General features: G+C 35.1%; 1 pseudogene; it reads right to left on the bottom strand.

Moving 5' to 3' along the window:
* Positions 1-3,001: 3,001 nt before the first annotated feature.
* Positions 3,002-4,057, bottom strand: LOC131403057 (homer protein homolog 2-like; annotated as a pseudogene).
* Between the last annotated feature and the right edge of the window lie 17,990 nt (positions 4,058-22,047).

Raw genomic sequence — 22,047 nt, 5'->3', positions numbered from 1 at the left:
CATATTTTTGTTCCACTATTTCTCTTTTTTTATTTATTTTATGATGCAAAACATTTATGGATAGAAAGACCCGTGTCTGATTTCAATTTTAGAAATATATAGATAATTGTTTATTTCATTGTTTCTTTTCATTCTGTCTCTCTTTTAAATTTCAGTTTTATAGAGGTAAAATTGACAAATAAAGTTGTAAGATATTTAAAGTGTACATTATGATGATTTAATATACCTATACATTGTAAAAGGATCCCCCCATCTAGTTAATTAACACATCCATCCCTTGACACATTTATCTCCTTTTATTGTTGAGAATATTTGAGCTCTACTCTCTTAGCAAGTTTCAATTATACAATACAGTGTTAGCAACTATAGTCACCATGATTTACATTATATTCTCAGAACTTATTTGTATTAGAGATGAAAATTTGTACTCATTTACCAACATCTACCTATTTCCCCCAACCCCAGCCCACTTTTCAACTCTCTGTTTCTATAAGTTTGACTTTTTTATTCAGATTCCACATATAAACAATATCAGGCATTGCCTTTTTCTCTTTGGCTTGTTTTGTTTAGCATAGTGCCCTCGTATTCTATCCATGTTGTTGAAAATAGCAAGATTTTGTTCTTACTCATGATTGAATAATATTCTATGGTATACACCACATCTTTACCCATTCATCTGTTGATAGATACTTCGATTGCTTTCATATTTTGCCTACTGTTAATAATGCTACAATAATCATGAGAGTGTAGATATCTCTTCAAGATTCTGTTTTCATCTCCTTTGGATACATACCTAGAAGTGGGATTGCCTAATATTAGTGGGATTTCTTTGATTATTAGTAATAATGAGCGCCTTTCATGTACTTGGACATTTGCATATCTTCCTCTGCCCATTTCTTAATCAGCTTGTTTGGCTTTTTATTTTTGCTATTGAGTTTTCTGTGTTCTTTATGTAATTTGGATATTAACCTCTTATCAAACATACAATTTGAAAATATTTTATCCCATTCCATAAGTTTCCTTTTTTTTTTAGTGGTTTTCTTTTTTTTGCAGAAGATTTCTAGTTTCAGTAGTCCAGATTGTTTAGTTTTTTTCTTTTTTTGCTTGTGCTTTTGCTGTCAAATCCAAAACATTGTTGTTAAGATTGACGTCAAGGCGCATTCCCTTTATATATTCTCTAAATCTCATGATGCAGTTAGATATGTTTTCTTTATTCTCTCTGCAGTCATCAAGTCTCTCTAACTGAAGTTGTGTTGCATTCGACTGTGTCTTTCTGTGTTCTGCACTTTGAATGGATTCACTCTGCTTAATATTCCCATTCACTCATCTTCTCATCATCTTGATCTAATTTAATGTTTAAGCCATACATTAAAATTTTTAACTTAAAATATTTTTAACTCTTTAATTTATATATTTTTTCCAAGTATTGTTTGTCAAGTATTTTTTTTATCTTTCCTCATTATTTGATTTCCAATATTTCCATTTTTGTTTGTTTTAAAATTTTAAACATAATTCTAACATCTATTTTTACAGGCCCCTTTTCCTTAAGTTGTTTTCCTGTGTGTTTCCTAATTTCCTATTGTGCTCTCACACGTCGGAGACCTTCCATGGGGAATTGCTCTTGTCCGGATCTGTTTGATTTGAGTTGCTCTGGAATCAAGGTGGACGCCCCACCCAGATAGAAGGGCTGTGTGATCACCCAGCATCTGGAGGAAGAACTGACTTCCCTGTTTCATTACTACTCTGGATAATTTGTTTTGTTTACTTCTGTTCCTGTAAAGTTCCCACAAGTTCATTTCAATTCTGTGGGACCTTTTAATGATTATTGTAACTTCCTAAAGATTTTCCATTGTCAGAAAGAGATTTCTTCTCTGTTGTTCTTCAAAATTACAGACATCGAAGTGATGCACATGAGTAAAATATTTCACACAGATATTTTGTGAGAGGTAACAGTGCCTTGAGTTGTTGAAATCTTGAGTTTCTTGATTGAGGCACATACACCCTGCAATATACCATATGACTGTAAGTTGCAGAGTGTGCTTATTATATTTTTATGTTTAATTGAACAAATATTTAATAAGAACCTACTTTCTGTCAAATACTGTGCTAAGCACCAAAACTTCATGTTCCCACAGCACAGCAATATGCTCAGAAATTAAAACCAAGAATGGAGTCATTGTCACAACCTCATAAACTGAGGGCAGGTAGGAAGGGGATAAAGTAAATGCAAGTGATTCCCGTGCCAGAAAATGCACCCACCAGAAACTTTTTTCCACTGGACAAGTCTCCACTAAGTGGTTGTTTTAAAGCATTTCAATATCTATTGAGAAGAAAATTGTCATCTCTACATCTCATGCACTGGTGCCTGGTAGGCATTCAAATATTATGAACATGATTTTTAAAAATACAGGTGTAAAGGATATTCATATTTGGACTATAAAACACTTTTTTCATTTAATATGGTTGCAATAACCCTTAAAAAATATATAGGAGCTAGTCCATTGGTGTAGTGGTTAAGTTTGTATGCTCTGCTTCTGTAGCCCAGGGATCACAAGTTTGGATCCCAGGTGCAGACCTACACACCACTCATCAAGCCATGCTGTGGCAGCATCCCACATACAAAATAGAGGAAGATTGGCAACAGATGTTAGCTCAGGGCTACTTTTCCTCCCCGAAAAAAAAAGGAAGATATAAATATCCCTGCTGTGACTGCATAAATATTTAAGGCAGACTTATTTCTGGATCCTTAAGCTAGATCCAGAAATCTAGCTTCTTCCAGAAATCTAACTTCTTCCAGAAATCTTCCGGTTGCCCACAATCTCGCAAGGCCAGAGAAGCAAGAGGAGATTTCTATTCTGGAGAGGAGAGAGCAGGTGACACAAGTGGCTTGGAAACGCAACAAATTGCACCTGCATTTACAGAAGCAACACAGAAAGGAGAATGTCCTAGTCCTATTTTGTCTCACACACACACTTGGGACTCATGTGGTCTCATCCCTGCCCTAGTTGTCCTTTTCCAACTTGGAGAGGCTTACACAGAAGTCATGGAGTTCATTGATCTTCCCGTCCAGCACCTCTAGGAGGTTCTTCAATTCTGCCTTCAGGTGGCATGGTTGCTAGTTACTTTCCTTAGTGACTGTCTTTAGAGAAAGCACTCGGTCTTCCAGGTGCTCTTGATTCTCGCTCTTTGCTGCCTCTAACTTCTCAGAGATGTATTCACACTCTGACATGAGCTGAGGTTTGATTTCACTTTGTTTTCAGAGGTCTTTTAACCCTGTCTCCTTTTCTCAGAGTTCTGACCCCAGATCCTCAATTCTTCTCTTCAACTGGGTATTCTTCTCCTTCTCTATGTTTATCTCACTGCTTTATTCTTCCAAGTCTTCAATATTCTTCTATAGCCAGTCATTCTCTTCAAGGCAGATAAAGAGCTGCCCCTTCCACTGCTCCACACTAGCCACTGACTCCTGAAATGCCATGGGCAGCCAGATATTGCTCTCCTGCAGGGGCTGCAGCTTATTCTCCTATTTCTACACATTGGCAGCACTCTATGTCACAAATCAGCTTGTCCTTCTCAGACTTCAGCTGTGTGTCGAAGGTAGCCATATGAGAGGCCTTTTCATTGTGTACCCCATTGACACTGTAAACCTGAGTAGAGGGTGAAGTTCCACACCCAGATTCTTGGGAATGATTACTCAAGGATTTGATTTTCTCCTGGGACTTGTTTCTGGCTACTTTGGCTGCATCTTTTACCTCCTAAAATTTCTCTGCAAACTTTGTCAGCTGCTGTTCAGGGGAAAAACGCAAACCAAACACCAATTTGGCTCTACTGTTGGTCCACTGCCCAAACTTCTGTGATATTTTAATTAAAGTAATATTAAGTGTACTTGTGTTGTTTATAATCACTTTGGCTCCTTACGAACTTAGGATCCATTACTTGTTTTTGTGACACCTAGAAGTAGGATATGGTGGCTTCCTGCTCACTTGCTGACACCCAGTTCTTGGTGATGGAGTCCACCTGGAAGACATGCTTGGATGGTGAAGATGGGCTGTTCTCTCATCTTCTGCACTGCTTTTCTCAGTTACTACCCACGCAGCACATAAGGTGGCCTGTGCCCACACGGCTCAGCGCTGGCACCTCTCAACTCTGTGAAGCTGCTGCTCTCGCCACCTCCAGGTGCAGCAGGGAATGTGCCACCAGGCGCAAGGTGATCAAGTTGCCCAGCTCCCTAATCAGTATCGTTACATATCCTCATGGTTTCCAGCACCAGGGCCCCCGATTGTGACTAATTTTTGGTATTTGAAAGTCATGTTATGTTGTGCATAAGTATCAAAGTGTTAAAGCTTCATTTTAGTGATGGGTAAGAGAAAATGTTCAGAATCCACGAATTTCCTGTCATATTAAGCTAGCAATTGGCAGAATTAGTCACCTGAATTCAGGCCCCTTGATTCCTTTCATTATGCTTCCACTTAACAGTTCTCTGATTCCTTAAAAGTAATCTTAATTTAGATATTTTATTTAATCCAGAAGTTATTTAAAAGAATGTTTTAAGTGAAATCAGCTGGAGGTCATATATTACTTTTTAAAAAATTTTTTGTTTATTGCAGTAACATTGGTTTATAACATTGTATAAATTTCAGGTGTACATCATTATACTTATATTTCTGCACAGATTACATCATGTTCACCACCCAAATACTAATTACAACCCATCACCACACACTTGTGCCGAATTATCCCTTTCACCATCCTCCCTACCCACTTCCCCTCTGATAACCTAAGTGCCCATCAAGTGATGGATGGATAAAGAAGATGTGGTATATATACACAATGGAATACTACTCAGCCACAAGAAACGATGAAATCCAGCCATTTGTTACTACATATATTACTTTTTGTTTACAGTTTAATTGATAGTTTCTATTGTCATTTCAGAGTGGCTACTGCAGAGTTTCTGCTTTCATGAAATTGTTGACAATTTGAAGCCTAAAATCTTTCCATTTTTAAGGAGATTTCTCTGGATATTTAAAAATAACGTGTATATTCTGTTTACTTGTTGAAAATACTGTCCATCTGTCTATCTACTCAACTACAGTAGTAAAACTCTTTAATAAAGTCATATAACCATCTTTAAGATCATTTATTTGTTGTATAACTCTGCACAATATAGTTGACATAGGTCTAATTGCTTATCTTTAGAAAATCCTAATTATTAGGATCACCCTTGGCTAGTGTCTGGGAATGTAGATTTTGAAATCGGCTTGCATGTTTTGTTATTGTTGACTTTTAAGTTTTCTTTGAATATTTTGAAAAACAGTCCTTTATCAAATATGACTTCTGCAAATATTTTCTCCCAGTCTGTGGCTTCTCTTTTTGTTCTCTTGATAGTGTCTACAGGAGAATAAGAAACTTTAATTGTAATGAAACCTAGCTTATCAATTCTTTTATTCATGAATTGTGCCTTTAATGTCATATCTAAAAAGTCATTACAAAATTCATTTTTAGTTATGTTTTTATTTTTTTTTTTAATTTTCTTTTTGTAAGGAAGATCAGCCCTGAGCTAACATCCATGCTAAACCTCCTCTTTTTGCTGAGGAAGACCAGCTCTGAGCTAACATGTATTGTCAATCCTCCTCTTTTTTCCCCCAAAGCCTTAGTAGATAGCTGCATGTCATAGTTGCACATCCTTCTAGTTTCTGTATGTGGGACGTGGCCTCAGCATGGCTGTAGAAGCAGTGCATCAGTGCCCACCGAGGATCCGCACCCAGGCTGCCTGTAGCGGAGTGCACGCACTTAACTGCTAAGCCATAGGGCTGGCCCCACCAAATCCAAAGTCATCTAAATTTTTGCTGTTATCATGTAGGAGTTTTATACTTCTGTGTTTTATATTTATGATTCATGTTGTTTTAATTTTGTGAAAGGCTTGAAGTCTGTGTCTAGACGATTTTTTCTTTTCTTTTTCTTTCTTTTTTTTTTAATAAGGAAGATTAGCCCTGATCTAACATCACTTGTCAATCTTCATTTTTTTGCTTGAGGAAGATTAGCTCTGAGCTAACATCCATGTCACTCTGCCTCTACTTTTTATATGTGGGTCACCACAACAGCATGGCTGACAAGTGGATTAGGTCCAGACCCATGTTCTGAACCTATGAACTAGGGCCACTGAAGTGGGACATGCCAAACTTAACCACTATGCCATGGCCCGGCCCCTGGATTCATTTTTTTAACGTGTATGTCCAATTCCAGCACTATTTGTTGACAATATCTTTTCTCCATTGAATTGTCATTGCTCCTTTGTTAAAATCAGTTCACTATATCTATGTGCGTCTATTTTTGGCCTCTCTAACTTATGTCACAGATATATTTGTCTATTCTGCCAGTGCCAGAGTGTCTTGATTACTGAAGTGTAAAATAATTCTTGAAGTTTCATAATGTCAATCCTCCAAATTTGTTCTTCTCTTTCAATACTGTGTTGGCTATTCTGAGTCTTTTGCCTTTCATTATAAAGTTTAGAATCAGCTTTTGATATCCACAGAATAACCTGATGGCATTTTGAGTGGGATTGTATTGATTCTATAGATCAAATTAGGAGACATGCCATCTTGACAATATTGAGTCTTTCTATCCGTGAACATGAAATGTATTTCCATTTGTTTTGTTCTTCTTTATTTTATTAGCTTTTTAGTTTTCTTCGTATATATCTTGTGCATATTTTGTTAGATTTCTCCCCAAATATTTCATTTTTCTGAATGCTAAGGTAAATGGTGTTGTGTCGTTTATTTACAAAATCCTCCTCTTCATTGTTGATATATAGGAAAGCAATTTACATTTGTATATTGATCTTCTATTCTGCAAAGTTGCTATTAACACTTATTAGTTAAAAATCTCTTTTAGTCATTTTTTTGCATTTTCTACATAGGTAATCATATCATCTACATAAAATAGGAGATAATTTTATTTCTTCCTTCCAAATCAATATATCTTTTATTTCCTTTTCTTGTCTTACTGCATTAGCTACGACTTTTAGCATGATGTTGAAAATATATGGTGAGAGGGGACATCCTTGCCTTGTTTCTGATCTTAGAGGGAAAGTGTCTAGTTTCTCACCATTCAATATGATATCTATAGGTTTTTTTTGAAGATATTATTTATCAAGTTGAAGAAGAACACTATATTCCTAGTTTAGTGAGCGTTCTTATCATCAGGGGGTGTTGTGTTTTGTCATATGCTTTTTCTGCATCAATTGATATAATCATGTAATTTTTCCAGCATTTTTGAGATATAATTCACATAACATTGTGTAAATTTAAGGTATACAACATGTTGATTTGATATACTTATATATTTCAAAATGGTTACCAACATAGTGTTAGTTAACACCTCCAATATTTCACTTAATTACCATTTCTCTTTTGTGAAGAGAACATTTAAGAGCTAGTCTCTTATCAACTTTCAAATATATAATTCTGTATTATTGACTATAATCATCATGCTGTACATTAGATCCTCAGAACTTATTCATCTTAAAACTGGCAGTTTGTACTCTTTGACCAACTTGCCCTCATTACCCCCAGTCTCCAACCCCTGGTAATGAACATTCTACTCTTGTTCTGTATGAGTTAAGCCTTTTTTAGATTCTACATATAATTGATAGCATACCATACAGTCATGCATTGCTTAACAACAGGGATACGTTCTGAGAAATGCATCATTAGGTGATTTTGTTATTGTGTGAACATCATAGAGTGTACCTACACAAACATAGGTGGTATAGCCTGATATACACCTAGGCTATATGGTACTAATCTTACGGGACCAGTATTCTGTAGATGGTCCATCATTGACCAAAATGTCATTATGCGGCACATGACTGTATTTGTGTTTCTCTGTCTGACGTACTTAACATAATGCCTTCAAGGTCCATCCATGTTGTCACAAAGGCAGAATTTCCTTCTTTCTCCTGGCTGACTATTAGTCCAGTCTGTATATATACCACATCTTCTTTACCCATTCACCCATTGATGGACAGTTAGGGTTTTTTTCATATATTGACTGTTATGAATAATGCAGGAAAGAACATGAAAATGGAGATATCTCTTTGAGATCCTGTTTTCATTTCTTTTGGATATATACCCATATGCACGGATTGCTGCATAATATGGTAGATCTATTTTTAATTTTTGCAGGAGCTTCCATACTATTTGGATAGTGATTTCACAAATATACATTCTCACAAACAGTGCCCATCTTCCTGTTTTCTCCACATTTTCACCAACATTTGTTATCTCTTATCTTTTTGATGATAGTCATTCTAACAAGTGTGAGGTGATATCTCATTGTGGTTTTAATTTGCAAATTTTTATTTGTCTTTGTTCTATTTGGTTTATTTTCAAATATGCCTCATAACGTCTTCTACACTTTACTTACTCTTTAAAAAATTAAAATTATTTGTGCTTTTTTCTTAAGCTGGTATCCAATCTCTCACACCACTTGAATTCTAATTATGAATTTTATGGTTTCAGAAGATTATTGATTCAGATGATTATTGGTACATACTTTGTGATTTGGTTATTAGAGCTTATGTTATGTGCCATAATAAAGTTAACAACACTATTTTGCTCCTTGAAGGTCTAAGGGTCTTAATGATAGATTGGTAGACACAAAATTTGAATTTACTTATTCCATAAGCTATGCCACAGCTGAGAACTTTTCAAAATCACGTCTTGGTTTAGGTTTTCATAAACTATACACAATGAACGAATATAACTCAGAACCAATATGAAGTCAGGTCCTTTTTTTCCTACACAGTTGAAGTATCAAGAATAAAATAGATTTGCTCCACTGTGCAATATTATTGCCAACTTCTTTTTCACACATATTTTATCTTAAAGTAAAAATTCTGGAAGTGTTAGCTTCATGTAGGTATCTTCAGTTTCCATTGTCTGGGTTCTATAGATTGCCGATATTTCTCTTTTGCCTCCATGGATGACATAAACTCACATTTCAGGTTAATATTATCAGGAAATCCATTCAGTGGAACCCACGTTTCCTGGTTGTTTTTCAATCTGGCTTGATAATTGTCTTTATTTTAATCCCTAGAGTGTTCTCCTATTATCTTATAGAATCAACTAGACATTTAAATGAATATTATTTTATATATCATTCATTATTTGAAAATTATGTGTGTATTAATTTCCTTATTGACTGAAACACCAGTATTGCCAAACATAACTTAAAAAAACCTTTCCAGATTAACTTCAAGAAGCATTTCTTGTAGGATATCAGAGCCCATTTAAAAATACTGGTTTTGTGAATCCAGAATGTTGTGGGTTTTTTTCCTCATTTATTCTTTTCTTATAGCAATTCACTTGTGTTTTTGTCTAGTACATTTACAATTTTATTTTTTAGACAATAATATCTGATCCATTTGTGCTTTTTCCTTATTTATACAGTACAAAAGAGATACAATTTTCTCAGACCAGTTCTTTTAAAGTCTATTTTCCCTCACTTAATTGAGAGGTCGCCATTGTCATACATTAAATTTCCATATTCTACTGGGTTTATTTCCAAATTTCCTATTCTTTAATGTCTTTTATTTCATGTCCCAATATCCAACTTCTTTAATTAAAGTCCGTTTAGGGTCTATTTTAATGCTGTTAGGGCTAGCACACTGGTTGTTTTTGTTTTTAGAACTTTTGTCTTGCTTGTTTGCTCTATTTCTATAGCTATAGAGAAAGAAACTCAACTCAGATATTTATGGATATGGGCTTATTTTGAAATTAATTTAGCAAAAATGATCTTTTGTATCCAGAACCTTACTAATCAGAACATGGTTTATCATACCATTTACTTAAATCTATTTTGTTTCTTTCAATGCATTTCAGAGTTTTATAGACTCTCCTCATATATGTTTACTCATTTATAGTTTATTTTCTGTTTTGTTATTGCAATAAGAATCTTCTATCTCCTAACTGGTTTTTGCTTTCACATATAAAGTATATTAATTTTTGTATGTTAACTTAATGACATTCTAATTTACAAAAATTATCTAATTGTTTTAGTATTTTCTTCTGTTTTGGTGGGATTTTCAAATATAAAATTGTATTATCTGTAGGAGAGAGATCACCTAACTTATTTGTTTACAATTTAATGACTTTTTTATCTCTTACCTGATTACCCCAGATATATTTTAGTAATTAGTCTGTTTTAAATGTCTCTTTCCATTGAGATCAATTTGCCAAGTTGTATTTTGTGGAAAATACAGATTTGTATAAATTTTCAATTTTATATCCAGGAAGTTTTCCATGTAAAGTCTTACAATTTTTAAGCATTGCCTGTTTTGATGTTTTTTGCTCCTCTTTTCATTTTTAAATTTTTGCATATTTCTTTCTTATTTAATAGTTTACTTAATAGCTATTCTATTATCATGAAGATATAGCTATTCTAGCTATACACACAATGCATTCAGCCTGTTTCTATTGAATGAAACTTTAACCCCTGGAAAAAATTTCAGTACCTGCTACAAATAGGAGACATTCATGTTTGCATAACATCCTTAGGTGATTCACTAATGAGATTACTCTGTTCCCAATTTCCATCTATACAAGGCTTTGCAGGTGAATTTTTCAATGAATTTTGCATCTAAAATAAATGTCTAATTTTATACAACTAAAAAGCAACCCTCATCATAACAAAATATATATTTCAGTACATAAAAAGAACTTTTTCTACTATGTAGATTCTTCTTTTCCCTCTGTCTTCAAAGTGATTGAGTGGAAATTATTTTTAAAGGGATTGCAACTGTTCTTCTAACTGTTACTAGAAATTCCAGTGGTAGAACTCAGCTTGTATCTTCACAAATCCATTCATGATATATTATGGAGCTTAACGCCTTAGCCTGTAATCATGAACTTGAGTTTGTATTGTGAGTCTGTCGTTTTCTGGCTTTGCCATCGTGGAAGGCTACTACTCGTCCCTGAAGCCTTAATGTCTGTAAAAAGTGTAATAATGGTATCTATCTTATACATTGCTGTGAAGATTATAGACAGGAGTAGGCATGAGAAATTTAGCAGAGTGTCTGGTAACTCATGAGTGTTCATTAATATAACCTAGTATTAGTTGCTCTCCCAGACAAGACCAACAACAAAAAAAAGAGACAAAAATGATGCATTGAAACGAAGAGGTACACTCTATCGACAGTGAAAATTAACAGACAATATCCATGAGGAAGATCAGATATAGAACTTGGCAGACAAATATTTTAAATCAACTTGATTAAATATGGTCAAACACATAAAAGAATCCACGGACAAAGATGTAGAGAAAACCACAAGAATAATGTGTCTACAAATAAAGCATATCATTACACAGATAGAAATTATAGAAAACAACCAAAAAGACATTTTGGAGCAGTAAAGCACTGATGTGGTCAAAACCTTGTTTATGAATTGTTTTACAATTTCCATGAGACAGTCTCCCATGCCCCTACTTACTGAATCACTTTTGGTTAGGAGTGAAGGAATTTACCTCAGGAGGTTATCAATGACTTTATTCTCCTACCTACATATTCCTTGAGACATACCATACCTTGGAATGTGAGGACACTCATTCATTAGCTTCCATGCCCTAATCTTTGAGACTAATCAGATAACCTAATACTTTTGCCTTTGACATTTCTATAGAATAGTAAAAATAGCTAAAAATCATATAGATTGGCCCCACACAGACATTTAAATGCAGCTCTTTACTGCTCGTGGGTCCTGTGCCCACGCTGAACACAAAATAAAGATGCATGAATGAACAACTGGCTCATGTCTGAAAACTCATTTTAGACTCAGAACTCAGCAACCTCATATCAGCACTGTAACTGAAGTTAAAAATTTCATAGAAGATTTCAATAGCAGATTTGATTTCACAGACTAAAAGTGAAAATGATTATATAGGTAAACTGAAATTATTCAACCTGAGAACAGTCAAGAAAATAGAATAAAGAGAAACAAACAGAGTTTAAGGAGCTCAGACTAAAAGCATACCACAATACACATAGTGGGACTCCCAGTTAGAGAGAGGCTAGAAACAAGTGCAAAAAAAATTATTTGAAGAAAAAAATCATTAAAAAATTCCCAAATATGATAAAATACACAAATCCACAGATTCAAGGTGCTCAATGAACTCCAAGAAAGTTAAGTTCAATGAGATCCACAGTGAGATGCGTTATGACAAAAATTGTCAAAAGACAAAGAGACAATATTGAAAGCAGCAATAGGAAAGTGTCTTGTCACATACAAATGTTCCTCAAAGAGATTGGTAACAGATATCTCATCAGAATCCATAGAGATCAGTAGAAAGTAGAATGACAGGTTCAATGTGTTAAAAAGGGGAAAAAGTTCTGCCAAGAATTCTTTATGTCAAATGACACTTCAAAAGTAAAGAAAATATGACAGAGTAGGAAGCCCCTCGAATCTGTCTTCCCTCCTAGATAAAAATTGTACTTGCATAACCTGTCTGATGTAAGTATTTAGGAACTCTGAGTTTATTGAAGGCTTACAACTTCCAGGGGAACGCTTTCATGATAAATTGTGGTCAATTTAGGTCAATCTCAGCTCTTAGCACAATAAGACCTATCAATCTCTCATCTCCAGTCCCAAGCTAGGCAGCAATACTTATGTTCCTGGATCAGTTGGCACACAACTTTCACGAGCCAGAATCAGCCAAAATAACCTTGTCCTCCAACTATCAGGAATCTGTGCTTTAATTGCTGATTGCTGCTTCTGATCTCAGAGATGCAGATAAAGACAGAGGACGCCTTTTTTGGCGCACTTCTTCCTATTGTTGCAAGCCCCTGGCCCTCTGGCTAAAGTGACTTCTCGGGCACTTCAAGTGCCTAAACATTTTCCCTTCACTTCCAATTTCTCTTTTTTCCCTTTTGGAAGCCAGAAATTATAACTAGGACAAAAAAAATAAACAACTGAATATACAGAAATACCATCCCTCTGTGGTCAGATCCCCATCCCCTTAGATCTGGTAATATCATCTTTTTAGTTGCCCCACTAGTCCTAAGGCTGGTCTAACTTTCAGATGATGTTAACCTCTGGGTTCCCTCTCTGTCCCTTATTTATCTGTTTAGCCCCTTTAGGGCATTTTTTTATGGAAATTACTTTATTTCTACTGAATAGTATTGAGTGCCTGCTTTTGCAAGCAGCAAAACTTATTTTTCCCCCAATTACAATAAGAACTAATGGCTATAACTCTTTACTTTTTTGTTATTTTAAACACCACCTCTTGTTTTATGGTTCAGTGTCACCAATTCATGGGTTAATAAGAAAACAGCCTTTCTGTGAACTTTTTGGTAGACAAATTACCCTCATAATACAGGCTTTGAGAACATCCAGAAAAACAAAGGGACATATATATTGCTGAAAAATTTAAGCTTTCTTGTCAGCAGATAATTTTAATACTATAGAATTGACATTTCCACTCTGATAGAGTAGAACGACTTTTTAATATATTTTTGTGTTTAGCTTTTACATCACTCAAAGGAATTCTTCTTAGTCTGATTTTCCTCAATATCTTAATATTTTCCATGATAATACGATCTTACTGGCATTTTAAATCTTGGCAGAGTTCCATGCTATCTATAACAGTAGTATACAAAGTAGCTGTGTAATAGTCTAAGAACTAATAAACCTATTTAGATTTCCTAACACCAAAAAATACGTTAGATTTTGGGGAAAATAGAACAAAGAGAATTAAATATTGGTATATCAATATCTGTGCAGGCAAACAGAGTGGCCAGTATACTTACTTTGATAAGCGCTTACAACAGTGATGGACACTAAAGTCTTTTATTGAAAAAGGAAATGTTAACCAAGATGGTAAAACTATTACTTGGTTTGTGGAAAAGTGTCTCATAAGCCTTAATTTTTGAAAAAGAAAAAAGAAACCCACTACTCTTCTCAGCTTGACAAAATAGATGTTCCTCAGTGTATGATGGGGTTACATCCCGATAAACCCATTGTAAGTTAAATATATTGTAAGTCAAAAATGTACTTAATACACCTAACCTACTGAACATCATAGCTTAGTCTACCTAAAACATGCTCAGAACACTTACATTATCATATAGTTGGGCAAAATCATCTAACAAAAAGCCCATTGTATAATAAAGTGTTGAATATCTCATGTTCTTTATTAAATACTATACTAAAAGTGAAAAGCTTAGTGCTTGTATGGGTACTCATCCAGAAAACACTGACAACACAGTACACTGTAGAGTGTGAGTTATTTACCCTTGTGATTGTGTGGCTGACTGGGAGCTGCAGCCTGCTGCTGCTGCCCGGCATCACAAGTGTATCATGCCACATATTCCGACCCCAGGAAAAGACCAAAATTCAAAATAGGGTTTCTACTGAACACATGTCACTTTTGCACCAGCTTAAAGTCGAAAAAGTGTAAGTCAAACCATTATAAGATGGTAACCGTCTGTAAATAGTTTGTACACTTTGAGTTTACAGAGGCATCCTTTGTTGCTTAAATATCTAGTTTGTAGCTTACTTTTAAAGGAAGCTTCCAAGACTTTTGCAGTGAGTTTTCCTCATTATACATCCCTATCGAACAACTTGGTGTGCGCTTTGTTTTCCAGATTGAATCCTGACTGATACACCATTTTCAAGATACAATTTCTCCCAAATTAATTAACAGGTTGTTAGTGACCATCTGATAGTAACATAGCACTGAGCACATAGAAATGAATAAGACCCTAAAGGAATTTAGCCTCATGGGAGACAAATAAATCAATGTGTGATTACAGTACGGTAGTTTGAATAATCATGTGGGCTCTGAAGGCAATTGACAGGGGATGAGTTGGCTCTAGACTTGCTGTGTGAACATGGGCAAGTTAGGCACCCATTGAGAAGGACCTTGCGAAATGGGCTAAGGAGCTAGATTGAGGGGTACTCTTTGCACCACAAAGATCTATTTAGGAAGAGTGCCCCATGAGGATATATAGGACAGATTAAGAAGATCTGGCTGAATGCAAGGTTACCATTAATTTTTAAGATACTTCTATAGTTCAGGGTGATGGCAGTAGAAATAGGAAGATGGAGGCAGAAGTTATTTGGTCAGTTGAATCACCTAGAATTGTTGGTAAACTGGAGAAGAAAAGAGAAGGGTAAAGAAATAAGTGACAAACTTTTTAGTTTCACATGGTTATTCCAGGGGAGGATGACCTTTTTTCTCTCCGAATTCCTGTTGAACAATTGTTAGGTCCAAACTGTAACCCATTTCATTATTTCTAATCCTTTAAAGTGTTCGATTCTATCATCTTCCCACTTAGAATAAATGATGGGTCCTTAAAGAAAAAATAATGACAATATAATTTCTATCCCCCAGAGTTTTCCATATAATATTTCACATATATAGATGTTTAAAAGATTTCTTTGATAAATTTAGATATATTTTAAAATATTCATCAAAAGATGATATATTACCACAAGTCAGATTAAGTAATAACTTTTTTCATTTTTTTGTGTGTGAAGAAGTTCAGCCCTGAGCTAACATCTATTGCCAATCCTCCTCCTTATTATTTTCCTTTTCCTCCCCAAAGCCCCAGGAGATAGTTGTATGTGATAATTGCACATCCTGCTAGCTGCTATATTTGGGATGCCACGTCAGCATGGCCAGACAAGCAGTGCCTCAGTGCGCACCCAGGATCCAAACCTGGGCCACCAGGAACAGAGGGCTCGCACTTAACTGCTAAGCCACGGGGCCGGATCCCATAAGTTTTAAAAATTTAATGAATAATTCTAACTAAATTCTTTAGCTTTCCATAATATCAACTTCATAAATATTGACTGTTAAGTAGAATAAAAATATTATCTTACCTACACGAATTTGATCTTTTACAGTTTCAGAGTAGTAACCACCTTACTAATTGTCTTCAGTTATAAAAAGTTAGTGAGAAATTTATGATTAGAATTCAGAGACCCATTTAATGGGATTCTATGATTAAGTGGACTAATATTGAATATGTGATATTTAATATCACTGTTATTCTCTTTTAACAAAAGGCTTACTCCATGATTAGAAAATGAAAGTTCAGGGAGATGTCATCATCATGGTGACACAAGAGGATCCTTTTGTGTCTCCAGTGACAATCCACAGTGACTGAAATATCCATAAACGAACAAAGGCTACATTGTACAACACACTAGAATTCCAGAAAATTCCACACTTCGGAATGTGCAAAGGAGGATGGATTGAGCACATACAGTAAGCTAAATGAAGGAACCGTAGAGGCAGAGCCCAGGATTCTAGATAGCTGGCTGTGGCAGCTAAGCCAGCCACCTCTAGCCCAAAAGAACTTAATGGACAGCAGCAGAGCCAAATATGTGACTCCAGCCCTCCAGCTTCAGTGACAGCTGCACCCACAGGAAGCAGAACAGTTGCAGAAATGGAGACCCCTACCCAGGCATCTCACCTGTGGCTCAGAGACTGGTAGCAGTGGCAAAGATACATACAGGACTCCTACATCCCAACTGTAGTGGCGCCTCTGAACACAAAGTAACAGGCAAGAGCTGAGATGGTGTCCCACATAGCCAGTTCCCTTCTCCTCCCATCCATGGTGGAAGAGCTTCTGACTCAAGTGACCCTGCATGTGGCTGAAGTGTCAGCTATCCCTGTGCCCCTAGTAGCAATTCCAGTGACCACAGTGACACAAGAAACAACAAGGTACCAGTGACCCCTGGAAGTTCAGGCAGTGATGATGAGAGACACAGCAGTACCAAAAATAGAGGCAGTGGAGGGTAGAACATGCAGCTCTTTAAAAACAGCCAGAGGCAGCTCAAGTAAGAGAAACCAAAAACTAGTGCTATAACATCACCTACTAAAAAACAAAAGAAAGTCTTCTAATCTCCAAGCAATTGAAAAATGTGAATCAAAACAAAGCTATACCTAAATAGAAAATGTGTTTCAGTCTGGCCCAGTGGCATAGCAGATAACTTCTCATGCTCCACCTTGGTAGCCCAATGTTTGCCAGTTTGGATCCTACAGACCTACACACCACTCATCAAGCCGTGTTGAGGGAGAATCCTACATAGAACAACTAGAAGGATGTACAGCTGTGACATACATCTATCTACTGGGGTTTTGGGGAGAAAAAAATGGAAAAAAAAGAGGAAGATTGGCAACAGATGTTATCTCAGGGCGAATGTGCCTCAAAATTAAAATTTGATACAATGAATATGCTGGCAGAAGAATAACAGCAAGCACCACAATGAGCCACAATACCATGACATCACAAAAAGAAAACAATTCTCCAGAAACCAAACATAAATTCACAGAAGATTGTGCTCTAACTGATAAAGACTTCAAAATAGCTGTCATGAAGAAACTCACAAAACTACAAAAAAAAAAAAAAAACTCTGAAAGGCAGTTCAATAAGCTCAGGAATAAAATAAATGGACAAAAGAAATATTTTACAAAAGAGTTTGAAAATCTAAAAAAGAACCAAGAGAAATTATGGAGCTGAAGAATGCAATAAATGAGATGAAGCATTCATTAGAAAACATTGGCAATAGAGCCAATCATATGGAAGAGAAAATTAAGAAGCTCAATAATAGAAATCTGGAAAGGATGCAGGTAGAAGAGGAGAGAGAAATAAGACTTTTAAAATATGTATAAATTATAAGAGAATTCTCTGACTCCATTGGAAGGATCAAAAGATGAATAATGGGTATCCAAGAAGGAGAAGAGAGAGAGAAGAAAGCAGAAAGCTTATTTAAAGAAATAATAACTGAAAACTTCCCAAACCCAGGGAAGAAACTGTCCATACAAATTCATGAAGCAAATAGAACACTCAATTGTCTCAATGCAAAAAGACCTTCTTAAAAACACAGGATAATAAAGTGCTCAAAAATCAATCACAAAAATAATATTAAAAGCAACCAAAGAGAAAATAAAATAAACTATGAGAGAATTCCCATCAAGCTATCAACAGATTTCTCAGCAGAAACTCTACAGCAAAAAATAAAATAGAAACAATATATTCAAAATATTGAAAGATAAAAACTATTAGCCAAGAATACTCTATCCAGCAAAGTTATCTTTCAGATGTGAGGGACAAATAGAGGCTTTACTCACAAACAAATGCTGAGAGAGGATTCTGCCACTAGACCTGCCTTACAATAAACGTTGAAAGGAGCTCTTCTACCAGAAAAAAAAGGTAAAGGTATACAAGGCTTTAAGCAAGGTAACAGATAGACGGAATCAGTAAAGTGCAAATCTGTATCAAAAGAGAATAGTATACACTTAATTATACATAAAGGTTAAAAAGAAAGGAAGCATTAAAAATAACAATAACTCATTTGGTAACAAACTCACAATACAAAAAGGAATACTTTGTGATAACAAAACAGAAAAACAGAGAAAAAGCCAGAACATGTAGAGGCAAATAAAGATAAGAGGCTATTGGCAGCAAAAGGACTACATTGTCTTTGAAACAGTTTAGACAAATTACATGATAACCACAAAACAATAATTCAAAGCAGAGTCAAAAATAAAGAGGACACAGAGAAACACATCACCAAAAACCTCCAAACTGAAAAGGCAGAAAGAAACACAAAGAAAAAGAAACAGCGAAATCATAGAACAACCAGAATACAGAAAATAAAAGAGCAGTACTAAGTCCTTATACATCAATAATCACCCTAAATGTAACTGAATTGACTTAACCAATCAAAAGACATAGAGTGGCTGGATGGATTAAAACACGAGAGTCAATAATGTACTGCCTCCAGGAGATCCATCTCAGCTCTAAAGACAAACACAGCCTCAAAGAGAATAAATGGAAAGATGACACTGCAAGCAAATGGCAGCCAAAAGAAAGCGAATGTAGCCATAGTTATATCATACAAAATAGACTTCAAGATACAAAATATAACTAGACACAAAGATGGACATTACATATTGACAAAGACAATTCAACAAGAAGACATAATATTTATTAACATATGTGCACCTAACATAAGACCATGCAAGTATATAAGGCAACTATTAACAAATCTATAGGGAGAAACTAGTGAAAAACAATAATACTAAAGGACTTTAATACCACACTTACATTAATGGATAGATCATCCAGACACAAAGTCCACAAGAAATCTTCAGCCTTAACTGAAACATTAGACCAGAGGAACTTAATAGATATGTAAAATATTCCATCCATAAGTGGCAGAATACACATTCTTCTCAAGTGCACATTAAACGTTCTCAAGGTAGCTCATATGTTGAGAAGGTAAACTACTGTCAACAAATTTAAAAAGATTGAAATTATATTAATAATCTTTCCTTATCACAATGGTATGAAACTAAAAATAAACTACAAGAAGAAAGCTAGAAAAGTCACATATATATGGAGACTAAACAGCATGCCACTGAAAAACTATTGGATCAATGAAGAAATCAAAGGAGAAATTTAAAAAATAAAATACGTAGAGGCAAATGAAAACAACATACCAAAATCTATGGGATGCAGTGCAAGTGGTACTAAGATAAAGTTAACAGCAATGCAGGCCTAACTAAAAAAAAAAAGAAAAGCCTCAAATAAACAATCGAACATTACACCTAAAGCAATGAGAAAACAAAGAATAAAGCCCAAAGTCAGTAGAAGAAAGGAAATATGTTTTTAAAAAGCAGAAATATATCAAATATAGACTAAAAAGACAATAGAATGGGTAAATGAAACTAAGAGCTGATTCTTTGAAAAGACAAAAAAATGGCAAACCTTTAGTTAAACTCACTAAGAAAATAAGAAAGAAGCCTCAAATAAATAAAAGAGGAGAAATAACAATAAATACCACAGAAATGCAAAAGTTCATAGGAGAATACTATGAAACGTTATATGCCAACAAATTGGATAACCTAGAAGTCATGGATACATTTTTAATATACTACTTTCCAAAACTCCCCAAACTGAATCAAGAACAAATAGAAAACCTGAATAGACTGATCAGTACTAAGGAGATTAAAACAGTTAAAAATATTCCTCTCAGAGCCAGCCCTAATGGTCTAGCTGTTAAAGTGCAGCACACTCTGCTTTGGCAGCCTGGGTTCAGTTCCCGGGCACAGAACCACACCACTTGTCTGTCAGTAGCCATCCTGTGGTAGTGGCTCACATGGAAGAACTAGAAGGACATAAAACCAGAATATACAACTACATACTGGGGCTTTGGGAAGAAAAATAAGAGAGAGAGAGAGTGGAAGATTGGCAACAGATGTTAGCTCAGAGCACATCTTTCCCAGCTGAAAAAAAAAAAATACTCTCAAAAAACAAAAGTCCAGGACCACACAGCTTCCATGGCGAATTTTACAAAACACTTAAAGAAGACTTAATGTCTATCTTTCGCAAAATATTCCAAAAATTTTAAGAGGAAGAGACACTTCTTAATTCATTTTATAATACCAATATTACTGTGATACCAAAATTAGACAAGAACAGCACACTAAAAAGGAAAATTACAGGCCAACATCCTATATGCAAAAATCCTCAACATAATTTTAGAAAACCGAATACAACATATTAAAAGGTCATATACCATGATCACGTGGGATTTATTCCAAGGATGTAAGGATGTTTTCACATCTGCAAATCAATCAATGTGATACACCATCTTAACAAAATGTAGAATAAAAATCACATGATTGTCTCAATAAATGCAGAGAAAGCATTTCACAGGATTCAGCATGCGTTTACGAAAAACTTAAAATAATTGTTATAGAAGAAATATATCTCAAAATAATGAAGTCTGTATATGACAAATCCACAGCTAACATTATATTTAATGGTGAAAACCCGAAAACTATCCCGCTAAGACAGGAACAAGACAAAAATGTCACATAATATATATACATTCAACATAGTGCTAGAAGTCATAGCCAGAGCAAATAGGCAAGGAAAAAATAATAAAGGTATCGAAATAGAAAAGGAAAAAGTAGAACTGTCACTACTTATAGAAGATATAATTTTACGTCTAGAAAAACCTAAAGAATCCACCAAAACACTATTGGAAATAAATAAAAACAGTAAAGTTGCAGGGTACAAATCAAAACACAAAAATCAGTTGTGTCTGTATACATTAACAACAAACTACCAGAAAGAGATCAAGAACACAATGCCATTTAAAATCACAATAATAAGAATGAAATACCTAGGAATAAACTTAATCAAGCAGGTGAAAGACCTGTACACTGAAAACGAGAAGACATTGCTGAAGAAATTGAAGAAGAAAAATAAATGGAAATATATTCTATGCTCAGGGATTTTAATAAGTAACATAATTAAAATGTCGATATTACCTAAGACAATCTACAGATTCAATACAGTACTTATCAGAATCTCATAACAGTGGAAGTAAAGGTTTTAATGTGTATATGTGACACACATGGTTTAGTGTGACATCACACCACTTGTGTGTTTGACTACATTCTCATTGAGTGTCAAATCAGATAAATTGTCTGACATCAACCTTAATTTGCATATTATATTCCAAACATTACTATGTTGCTTGTCACTCCCAGTATTATGTATGACACCACAAGAATTGATTGTGTCTTCACTCTGATAGTGTGTTTGACTTCACTCCAATGCTGTGTGTGACATCGCTGACATTTTGTGTCTGACATCACTCTGATCGTTATGTGTGACATCACACCCATTTTGGGACATCAAACACCTTGAGTTTCATAAGACAAGGATAGCCTGTCACATCTGTCAAATTGTGTGATATCACTCCCATTGTGTGTGATGGCAGTCGTATTCCTAACTGTGATGTGACATCGACTCTTATTTATGAAATCACTCTCAAGTTTCTGTGAAATGTCTCACATTTTACTCTGACTTTATTTCACTTGTAGGTTTTGTGTAACTCGCATTGTTAAGTGTGAATTCACATTCATTATCATAAGAGACACCACTCCCATTGTCTGTGACATCACCAGTGTAGTGTGTACCATCATTCACATTGTGTGTCTGACATCACTCATTGTGTGTGTGAC

This window comes from Diceros bicornis, unplaced genomic scaffold, assembly GCF_020826845.1.
Source record: "Diceros bicornis minor isolate mBicDic1 unplaced genomic scaffold, mDicBic1.mat.cur scaffold_54_ctg1, whole genome shotgun sequence".
In the NCBI taxonomy this organism is placed as follows: Eukaryota; Metazoa; Chordata; class Mammalia; order Perissodactyla; family Rhinocerotidae; genus Diceros; species Diceros bicornis.
The sequence above is the reverse complement of the archived record's forward strand: the minus strand, read 5'-3'. Positions and strand labels throughout refer to the sequence as shown.